Here is an 11,517-nt window from a genome sequence, read left to right as displayed (position 1 = left end):
TGTCCGTTCTCTCCCTGTCTCTAATGCGTCTCCTCGCAGCCTTCCTTCCCCATCGGGGTCCTCCTCGGCTATCTGTCCTTTCATCGTCGCCGCTCCTGCATGCAGATGGCAATGGGCGCGTGTCAAGTTCTTGGGACGCCGCGGCCGTTACGCAGGCTTCCTTCTCTCCGCAAATAGACTGGCCCCTTTGGGGAAGGCTGCGGGAGGACCTGATGTCCCTCTCGTGGACGGCACGCTTTTCCCGCAACCAGCGTCTCTCCTCTGCTGCTGGCCGTCCCTCCGACGCCAGCTTGCCGACCCCGTCGCCATTTCGAACAGTTGTGCGGCACGCAGCGACCACAACAGATGGCCCGCACACAAAAACACAGCGCTCCTTCTGCCCGCGCTCTCGGGGACGACGCAGCCCCGCGCGCGCCACATACCTTGCTATTTTTTTCCCCTTGTCTGAGTGTAACTCCTACTTAATTGGATTGGCCAGGCAGTCCAGTGCCTCCAGGCCAGAGGTAACTGCTGCCCCCCATCCTGGGCCTTCCGCCTCTACCACGCAGCTGCCACGTCCCTAGTGACGTCCGCCGTCCCGTTGGTTACCATGCCGCCGGCCCGCCTGAGGTTCCTGGAGCTCGGCCACCGCACTGTCCTGCGGCAATGCATGGGCCTCCCCCACAGCTCCCCCATCGCTGCCACCCATGCAGACGCAGGGACTTGGCCAATCTCCCTTCTTCTCCTCCAGACGGGATTCCGGCATGCTGACAGACTCTATCATGCACCGTACGGTGGTGCCCTCCTGTCCCGGCTCCGCCATGCACTGGCCTCCCGTATGGGGCTCCTGTGGAGCACCTTCCACCATATCTTCGGTCACCCTGCAGCCCAGGCACCAACCCTACCTCCTCCAACAAGGCCACCGCTCCTCATCTCGGTGGACTTCAAGGACTGCAGCAAGCGCCGAACTCCTGCTGCTGCCCTGCGGCAGTCAGTCGCCACCCTGCTGCAGGAATCCCTGGAAGGACACCTCCAGGTGTACACGGACGTCTCGGCCTTCCTGTCCACAGGCCAAGCTGCCGCAGCCTATGTGGCGCGGCCTTGAGTGCAGCACTGTCGTGTTGCCTGGGGTTCCCGGCCGGTTCCACGGCAGTAGTGCTGGCTGGCCTCCACCTGGCAGCAGACCTCCTCCTCCTGATGCCCGGGCAGCAGCCTGCAGCCATCCTGACTTACTAGAGAGCGGCCCTCCGGCTCCTGCGGCGGACCCAGGACACGCAGCACGCTGTGGTCACCCTCACGGCCCGCCTGATGGCCATCCAGGACGCGGGCCGTCTGGTCTCTCTCCAGTGGTTGCCGTCGCATGTTGGCCTTGCCGGCAACGAGGCTGCGGACCAGGGGGCCGGGGCTGCCCATACGAACAGCTCTCCGGCCTCATCGGCAGTCGTCCAGCTGGACTTCGCCCGCCCTGCCCTCCGGCATGCCGTACGGGCCCTTCACCCGGATCCTCGCGTGGCCTCAGGGGGCCGCTTCCTGAGGGTATCTGACAGCCTGCCACGGAGGGAGCGGACCTTGCTCCTGCGACTGCAAACGGGCTGCTACTGTACACAGGCCCGCCTGCACCGCCACGGCAGAGCCCCCTCTCCAGCCTGCTCCTCCTGCGGGGCCGATGAGACCTTGGGCCACCTCCTCTGCGCCTGCCCGTCCCTGGATGCAGCCCGCAGAACCATGACGGTAGGCTACCGCAGCCTCGGCCTGCCTGCCTACTCGGACCAGGACCTGCTGCATCCTGGACGCAGCCAGATTCAGGCCTTCCGGCTGCCGCTAGAAATCCTGCACACAACTGGCCTGGCCTCTCGCCTATGAGCTGGTTCATCCCCTAGTCGGCCTTCAAGTCGACTCCCGCTCCTAGAGCCCCAACCCCCCTGCGCCAACCCGTGCGCGGGAGAATCAATACACCCCCCCCCCCCCCCCTCCCGGTGCGAGCTGCACAGGGTTCACAGACCGGTCCACCTGCCATGGAGCCAGAAACAGGGCTGCTGCGGCCTGAGCCAAGATGCCCGGAGACCTGGTGACCACGTCCACTGCGTGCGCGTCGCAAGCGCATACCCTCCCCATATCCCCACTCCCCTTCCCCGCTCTAAGCAGTGCCCCCACGATGAGGGTAGCAGAAGCCGAGCTCATCACCCCCCCCCCCCCCCCACCCCCCCCTCGTAACCACAAGTAGTAGTCCTACTTAATAGCCAGCAAGCTGTGGCTCGCATGTCGTGAATACTCACCCTTTCCGGTTAAAACCGAATTTCGAAAACTGAACTCGGCGCACTTTTATCGTTTTTTCTTCGTGCATAAACCGAAGTCCAACCGGTATATGGCATGGCGTTTGGGGTCTAATATTCTGAGGCTGCGTGCGGGCTAGGAGAGGCGCCGTAGTTTAATTTCGACCGCCTGGTGTACTTAGCGTGCACAGGCATCAGGCGCTGAAATCAAAAGTGCAGAGACAATAACGCTCACAGGCATTTTTGCATTTCGTCTCGATCAAAATGCGGCCGTCGCAGCAGGCACGCGACCCCGTAACTTTTGTCTCAGCAGCTGATCTCAGAAGCCACAAGGCCACCGCTGCGGGAGCAGCCATCCTTGCGCCGATCTGTGCATTGTAGTACTGTGTTTTCTGCACCAACACAGTGTTGCGATCCATTGCGAAACAAGATCCTTAACTACCTAATTACGAATATTGCCGGGTCGCTTGGAAGGGCTAAATTAAGCGTGTAGATGCAGTCACGCTTAAGATGGGCATCTAATTAGTCATTCTGTTTCGAGCGCTGACTGCAACTCGGACAAGTCGAGCTTGTTGAAGAGAAGAGTCGGGGAAGAGAGTGACCCGATAAAGCCAGTGCTGGCCAGCCGGTCAGTTTTTAACGAAACTCTCGGCATCCTCTTCCATAATACAGCACCTCACCAGGAAGAAAATACTCTGTTCGCAGAAATAATCATCACAAAAGCAAGCTACACGCCGCGGCCATCAGAAAGCATATGAAAGTGCTCGTGAAAGTAAACACCGACCCTGGCCCAAATTCACACGTTGGTGACTGGTACAGGACTCGAGAAATTCCGTTGCCGAGAGTTCCGCGCCAATTTTCAACAGTGCGGAGTTCCGTAGCGCACGCACAAACACAGCAACCGTAGAGCTCCCGCACTGCGGACGCTACCAGAACAGTGAGGTCCTTGCAGAGCCGGTAATCAAATCCACGATTGGGAGCGCAGTGCAGGCCGCCATAACCACCAAGGCGGCTCTTCTCTCTGAAACCGGATTCGGTTACTCGCGTCGCCCACTGGTCAAGGGCTGCGCGGTGAGGCCGTGCCGCCGTTAGCCTAACGAATGTTTGCGCTGCAGCTCTCGCACGCGTCGCGAAGTGTGTGACAGCGCTTTGTGCTGCTACACACGTAAGACGAGCAGCGTGACCGCGGGCGAGGGGGCCGCAGTGACCCCGTGTGCGCTAACTGCTCTCGCGCGCCGGTTACAAAAGGGGTGTCGGCCTGGGTGGTCCCATGCGCCCCCTCCCGAACTATAAGGTTCCCTGCCGCGTTCCGCTTTCGGCGACGCTACGATGCCGCCCGTGGTGCATATATGCACAAGGGCTGCTCAATTATTGAGCGGCCCCTTACGTGGCCGGCTATCTCCTTTCCCATCGAGGTCCTTTATCACAGCCTCGCGTTGTCCCGGTTTGCGCGTTTCGACGTCACGCCGGCTCCAGACGCGGCCGCGTAACCGCGCTTCACCTTGCTTGACCAGCGGGGTGGTCTCAATGAGCTAAAAACGAGAGAAGGACGTGCTGCCCAGTCAGCCATGCTACCCCTCCGCGTTAGTGTATTTAAATTGTTCTTTTTTTTTCTGTGGCTTCATCATGTTTCGGGCGGGTTAGGTAGTTCGGCGTTACTTTGTCAAAAAGGTACCAGAGCCTAACTCACAAGACGGTAACGAAGAAGGACGGGCCGGGAACCACTTTCAAGGCGCGTTAATAGCCCGAGTGGAATTCGTGTCGTAGTATGCGTGTCCCTTCTTCTCCGCAGCAATCTTTGTTTATCCAAATTCGGCGACTGCCGAGTGACGCGGTTAGTACGCGCCTTCTTCCAACGCTTTCTGAGCGGAGACGATGTTTTCGCGCATTTGCCCGCAGACGCGACGCGACATGTGCTTTCCGGATATTCCCGTTTCCGGTGACACCGGGGACCGTGTATAGACTCTATAAAATTCCAAAGACAAGTTGCAGCCCGGCTTGACGGGCTTTTTCTTTCCTTTGGATTGCAGCTCGCGTATCCTGGTCCTCGTGGAAGAAACGACGGCACGCGCTGCAAAGCCGACGAGATCGCTGACAAAACACACTTCGGATTTATAGACCAGGGGTGCAATAACGAGGTGGCGCCGTATATTCCCCCAACATTCTCGCGGAAACACTGCTCGGCGCAACGTCCTTGCAATGCGTTCTCTTGAACTTGGAGTAGTACGCGGTCGCGGCGCAGCAGAAATTGGCCGACTTTCAATCGATGAGCCAAGCGCGCTGCTTGTGCGCCATTCGCATACGAACCGATCCGTGCGCGAACGAGCTGGGCGCCGTCGCCAACCTTGGTAAAACGAACAGCGTGGCGGGCTGAGGACGCGGCGCCGAGCCAGCCGAGCTGCGGCGCACGCATAACGGCGCTGTTTTGGGAAGTCCGCGACGGCGGCGTTCAAGCCGTTTCATTATCCAAGAATTCCGGCAGCTTCAGAACTCTTGCGGCCGACAGAGCAGTGCGGGTAATCCCGGCCGGTGCCTAATGAGCGAGGCCACTTTGGCCCGTCTCCTGCTTACACCTATACTTAGCCCCTCTCGCTCGAGTGTTGTCTACCACTTTGGGCCGCCGTCCGCCACGAAAGACGCTCATCGAGAAAACAAACCAGAAAGGGCGAAAAGAGTTTACTCGCATATCCGCTCTTTCTTTGCTACATCCCATGCTTCCTCTATAGCTCGTCGCCCTCCCCCCGTACGCCTTCCTCTCTTTTTGCCGGCACTTTACTGAGCGGTTCTGTCGCCAGACAGGACAGGAGGGGAGCTGGCGAAGGGGAATTGAGCGCGGCGGGAGAGAGCCAAGTTACATCGGCGGGAATGCAAAGGAGGATAATTAAAAGCATGTTTTTTTTTATTATTTCCAAGGACCGGTGAGCGTCGATTACGGCTCGGGTTGCAGCAACGCGCCCGCCACTTAATGTGTCTCGCACGAGCGGCGGATCAGCCCCCCCTCCGACGATAATATACGCGGAAGAGACCGAAGTGGCCGAGGACAAAAGGCAGCCAAGCCGGCGCACGTGACGAGAAAGGAGCGTATACGTATACGCCGAGAGCGGGCAGCCAGCGGCCGGCGGCAGCCGACGCCGTGACGTTTCGGATGCGCCCGAGAGTGTCACGGTCGCACGCGTGGAGTAGCGCGCCACGTCACGCACGCGGCAGGCGCGGCGTTCATTCCAAGCCGGTGACACACGAGGCCGAACCACTTCCCACATCGCGCGCCGCGGCGCCGAGGAAGGAGAGGGGAGGCTGGCGCGGGGAGAAGGGCGAACACTCGCAGACCGCACTGCCGCGTACAATAACCGTCGCCAGATTAAGTCATCGCGGCTTTTATTCTTTACGAGTCTAGACGCCCTGCAAGGACGACGACTCCGAGGAAAGAGCGCCAAAGACGCGTTGCTGGAAGCCCGGAAACGGCGGCGGTGACGGAGATGGAGACTGGAGTGATCAAGACCGGATACCAGCCTGCGCCAAACCGCCCGCTCCGGGGCAGTACAGTACCGTCACGTTAGCAGTAGCGAGAAAAACTTTTTTTTTTCCCATCCAGGGGAGGTTTGCGCGAGGCACAACGCGATAAAGGATCGACGCAACTGGAATACGGGAGGGCCTGCAAGGTGGGAAGATTGGCTCACGCTGGGCTCGCAATCCACCGCAACTCGGTAGTCCCCTGCGGTGAACCGTCTCGCGGAAACGTGCTCCTGGAGTTGGCACTCTCATGTTTCGGGCAGCCGACCTTGCACCGAGAGATGCGGCCACGCCAACCAGTTTTACACGAACACCCCTTTGGGTATTCTGCGAAAATGTATCTTGAAAGAAGTTCAGTCGCCAGCATGCTTATCTGAATGCGTTGTTCGGGTACCACCGTCAGTTGTTAATAGAGGCACATAGCAAACTTCAGTGTTGGTCCAGGTACTACTGGGCACAGTACGGGCAATGCAGGTATGGGCGTGGTGCGGTGTCATTCTGTGCAGGCCACTTGGAGCCGGTTGTATGCGGGCGTATGACACCACGCTTTCATGTACACTGTAGTGCGACAGGAACGCCTGCAAGCCATTTAATTTCCCAACATATTAAAATGCCTCGCGATGTGAAAAGTTGAGAGTCTGCGTAAAACGTTGTTTAGCTGCCGTGCTGCTAAACTGGATGCATGCAATTTCTATAAGGCTCACTACACTGCGGTCCATGCGGTTGTTATCCTTCTTTTTGCCACCTATACTCGGGGTTCAGATCAGAGCTCGGCTAGCACCTTAGTTTATCTCAGCAGACAGCACCATCGATGGTTTAGAGGAGGTCGGTCGCGAAAGTTTCGCTGGCAACAGTTGTCACACGCGCAACATGTTTTACTTTTGCAGTTACATCGACTGTGTAAGTACAGGTAGAAGCAATACAGTAAGTAAAGGTAGAAATTGTTTCCGCGCATGCGCTTGGTCCCACCCATTCTCGTCGGCTCTCGTCGGCAGTGCTTCACGAAGCGCGTAGGCCACGCGTTCCCGTGTTCCCTCTCATATTGCTTCTAACTGTACATACATTACCTTCGAAATCAGCTTCCTATTTTTCCACCTGAAATCAGCGGCGTTCAGCCCTGCTTTTCGCGCTGATGAATCCATCGAAAGTTGAGGAGCGCTCTCTTGAAGCCTTTGAGCAGCAATGAGAGCACACTGGCGGCCAGTGGTTATTGATGCTAGAGAATGATAACGGACGCAGTCCATTTGACAACGGCGGGAAAAATAAAATATCGCTGCATCAGCACTAGCGCTGTATGAGCTAATAGAACGTCAAGAAAATCTGAACAAGGAAATGAAAGCAACGCCAAGAATAGAAGTAGAGCAAAACGAAACAAAATATCGCCTCCACCGTCTTACTTTGTTTGGTTTTCGTCTGAGTTAATTTGAGAGAAAATGGCCAGTATGCAGGTGCGTGCACGGCAGTTCCCAACCTTTCTTCGGACGTGCGTATAAAAATTTAATCAGAGTTTTCTAGAAGGCGAACTTGCACACAGGCAGACGTCATTTCTATTGTTTTGTTGCAATTGTCACAGACACCTCGCAGAAGCAAACTGACACTACCGTTTCCATCGAAACGCTTCTCAGTGCACAGCGCTTCCCCCGTGCCCCGTTCTCCCTTCCCCAGCAGTGCTGTGGCATTTCGTGCCGGGTACTCATGCTGTGTTCTCATAGCGCCTCCATTACCTTTTAATTTGTTTTGCCTACAATCAGTGTGCGAGTTTTCACGACATATTATGTTATTAGCGAGGAAATGACAGTAAGGAATACGTCCCAGAAATAAAAAAGCACGAACTTTTGCTTCAATGTCACCATAACAAGAACTAAAGAGAATTTCAGTGTGAAACAGTAGAGAGAGAGAGAGAGTGTGTGTGTGTCACGGTCGGATGGAGTTTGCATCCGGTGCATGCTAACCAGGGTAAATTGGAGCTAAGCGATATTTATGGCACTCATCCGCAGGATGAAGTAGTGAGAAGCGCCGTCCAACTACGTGCAGTTATGATACACTCATGGTAGCCCTTATTTTTGACGAGTCCGGCTTGGCGCGTGCTGATGGACGCAGACAAGATAAAAGACAGGAAAGCGACGTCTTATTGCCAGGGTCAAGCTTTCAATGCGGCGGCAGCCGTCTGTCAGTGCCTATCTGCCTGTCATCTTGTTTCAGAGACACTGTGCCTCACGACAACTGCGTACACTCCTGTGGTGTTTCACAATAACATCAGCCCCCTGTAATAGGCTCGGCGGTCAGTGGCGCCTCTTCCTCCGCTTAGTATCACAATCCGTACGCGTCGACGTTGCCGCTCACGCACAAACGCATCTTCGGCGGGTAGGAGGCAGCGGAGGGCGGTCTCGCGTACTACTACTGCTCGGCTATAACCGGCCGACGGAGGAGCGCGTAGGCTCTGGGCCAAGGCTGGAGGCTGCGCCTGCCTCGCCTGGGGCGCCCACCGCCGCCCGCACCAGTGACCGGTGTACTCGCGCGGCAATGAGTCATAACGACGCGATGCTTGTTCCGGTTATAGAAACGGCGGCGCGCGCTGCTGTTGCGAATCGCATTTCCATACCAAAACAGTCTCTTGCTCGGCCGTGGCCGCGGGCCGCCGCGGCATCTCCGCGGAAACGCCTCAGCCGACATGCGTGTCCTCAATCGTCGTCGTGGCGGAGCCGGCGCCGGGAGGTCGTCGTTGCGACGCCGCGCGCGCGCTTACTTGCGTGCAGTGACGTTCGCGTGCTCCGCGGAAGCCGGCTTATCACGCCGGTCGGGCTGATATCGCCGTTCGAAAACTGTCCCACACAATTCGCTACGATTCGCTCCGCTGAGAAACGATAGCGAACACAATACGATGCTATACAGCAGATCACTGTAAAGTTGTATGCTCTCAATCAGGAATGGACCTGTTGCGCTCGTCCACAAGCCGCGTTCAGCCTGGTGCGGAAGTGCACGGGCAGCAGAGGGGGACTTCATCGCAAGCCTTTCAGACCGTACTCTGTCGCGGACGTGCTCCTGCGCAGCTCTGTTTCCGCCCCCCGCACTGCAGGCAACTGCTGCGGCGAAGCCTACGTGTCGGCACCGCTGCCTGTTGCGGCCGCCTGCTTCAGCTGCAGAGCGTTAGCAGTGGACGCGAAGGAGAGGGCAGTCGCTCAAGTTGCGTCACGGTGAAATTGCGCTCGTCGACGTTTTGTGGGCCGGATGCCTCGTGGAAGCGATTGGTCTGCTGTTGTGTCCGGCCAGACAAGCTGGGTCACGGGGCTCAGTTGCTCCAAGAGCGACACGGTTCGTTTCCAAGGGCGGAACTCGTGTCGACGAGGACGGTGTGGGTCCCTCGTTCGGGTCCGAAGAGCAGCGCCGTGAAATGCCACGTCGGCTCAGTGAAGCGCCTGAGACAAAGTGTGCACTGAAATCCCTATTCGTATTCAAGGCGGAAAGCTGGACTAATTGGCGGTTCGTTGTATTATAAACAAACCCAGCGCGGCAGACGAGCACCAAGAACGAGAAGCGCGCGTCCTGTATTTTTCTCTTTCTTGGTCCTCGTCTGCAGAGCTGGGCATTTTGTTACAATCCTATTCGCAGGCTGCCGCTGCTAAATATGTTGTTTCGCTGAATAACGGCGGGCTCACCTCAAGTAAAAGCCGCTTGTCCTAGGAATTATTTCAAAATATAGTCTTAGTGTTTCCCTGTTATACACCTTCGTGAGGAGGCTACCTTCATCCTGCACAGCCTTTGGACATCGCTCATTGCTTGTCGGCAGCAATTTATTTGCAATTACAATGGAAGGGCTCAGGCATTTTTTTGTTTCTCTTTTCTTTACTCGAACGGGGTGACTGATTTTTTTTTGTCCTTTGGTTTGCATGTTTGTGTGTTTGCCTCCGTTTTTAAACTCCTTTTTGTTTCACATAATTCCGAATTACTCGCTACTGTCGGAATATATCCGGTCTCGCCGTCGACGAAAGGCTATGGAGCTATTTTTTACGGAAGAATTGCAAAGCTATTCACACAGCCATACCGCACTCACAATCATACCCACGTACAGTCTTTGTCAAAAGTAACCAGGCTGCACGTTTTTTTCTTCTCAGTCGTATACCAAAACTATTATGCCAGCCCTCAAGCTCTAAATCTCTGTATGAGAAGAACCCCTGTTCTCACCTTCAAATTTTTTTTGATCTTTAAGGAAGTCGTGAGGGCTGTGTTATACGAATGAGAAGCAAACCATGCAGCCTGGTTACTTTTGACAAAGGCTGTACCTGTTACACAAGCTGCGTAGATGACTGTACCAGTCATTCACCCAGTGTGTCAACATTTCGTGCTATACATGTCTCGAATAAAAAAAATAATAAAAGCTTGATACTTCAATAGGGCTAATTTCGGTTTAAGGCCACTGGATATGAAAGCTCCTCACTGTGTCGACAAAGGCGCGCCATACTTCTACACTTAATGATACGTGTCAAAAACGGCACTCCTCTGATTAACAGGCTGTGACCCTGTGCTTCAAGAAAGGCGGTTCGAAAGCTCTTCTGCGTCATAGTGTAGACCTCAGAGAGTTGGTATACAGGGGCAAATTCATCCCCCACCCCCGCTCGAGCGAAAAAATTGACATAGGAGAACTAGGCTGAACCCTATTCTTTGACGAAAAAAGTCCAAGCAGTATAGGGTTCGATTGACCCCCCCCCCCCCCCCCCCCCCCCCCAATCGCACTGCCCTCCAAGTGTGACCTATGAATCAGCCCCTGTTGGTGTATGGGCCGAAGTTAAGAACCAGCGAAAATCAAGGATGGGAAACGTCCAGCGTATTCCCACCTTTTTGATTCGTCTATTTCCTTCGCATGATTCCTGACTATGTAATGAACTCTACTCCAAATCCTTACTTCGTTTGAATTTTATGCCGAAAATTAGAGGGGACACTTAGGCTCCGTGTATGACGCAATAGCGTCAATGGGTTAATGCCCACATATGCCGAAATGGTCATTCCCTACTTCACACTCAGAGATCCCCGAGAGTCCTCGTACCATTCCTGGCACTCCTGGTACGCCACTGCCCTGCGACGGCAGGTGCTGCCACCGGTGAGGGTTGTGCCATTGCTCTTCCCGAGGAACCACTCGCGACCAATCGTGGATTTAACTGCCACGTGCCACGGTGGTCAGAGTTGTTATGGCGCTCGAAGTCCGGTGTCATTACAGCACGATTTCGGTGGCGGTGCATGACCGGTTAGCGCGCACTCAGGCGCAGTCGCCAACCGCGTGGCATGCCAACCGACATCAGCGGTGTGAAATCAAGGCAATCAATTAGCTACTGGAAGTTTTTAAGCTAAATTTTCTTTCGCAATAATAGTCGCGTTTAGACACGCGCACACAAATAAGTTTAGAGCTTTCGTGTCCGCTTTTTTGGTTGTTATATTATTTTACACTGCGGCGAACGATACGAAGATGTACAGGCGCGGACAAAAGTAAACGGAGCACGCAATTGTCTTCGAATATTTTTCACGCTTCACCTAATTGAAATTTCCAGCAGTGGTACGCGCATGCTGGTGGAGGAGGTTGGTGGTCTTTCTTGTATACAAACAACGCTTCTTCGTTACCAACGGAGAAAGCGTGATTGTACTTCGAACGCAATAGCGTGCTCCGTTTACTTATGGCCGCGCCTGTAAATTCGTTAACGCGAGCAGTCAACAGCACTCAAAGCACTCACCAGTTCTGCTAACTGGGCTCCATCTCTCCTTGTGG

The 11,517-nt window shown here is 55.4% G+C and overlaps 1 pseudogene; it reads left to right on the top strand.

The window, feature by feature from the left end:
- Positions 1 to 817: 817 nt before the first annotated feature.
- LOC149351949 (uncharacterized) lies at positions 818 to 1,842 on the top strand (annotated as a pseudogene).
- The last annotated feature ends 9,675 nt before the right edge of the window (positions 1,843 to 11,517 follow it).

Source organism: Amblyomma mixtum, chromosome 3, assembly GCF_055824585.1.
Source record: "Amblyomma mixtum isolate Tamu chromosome 3, ASM5582458v1, whole genome shotgun sequence".
Taxonomy (NCBI): domain Eukaryota; kingdom Metazoa; phylum Arthropoda; class Arachnida; order Ixodida; family Ixodidae; genus Amblyomma; species Amblyomma mixtum.
The sequence above is the reverse complement of the archived record's forward strand: the minus strand, read 5'-3'. Positions and strand labels throughout refer to the sequence as shown.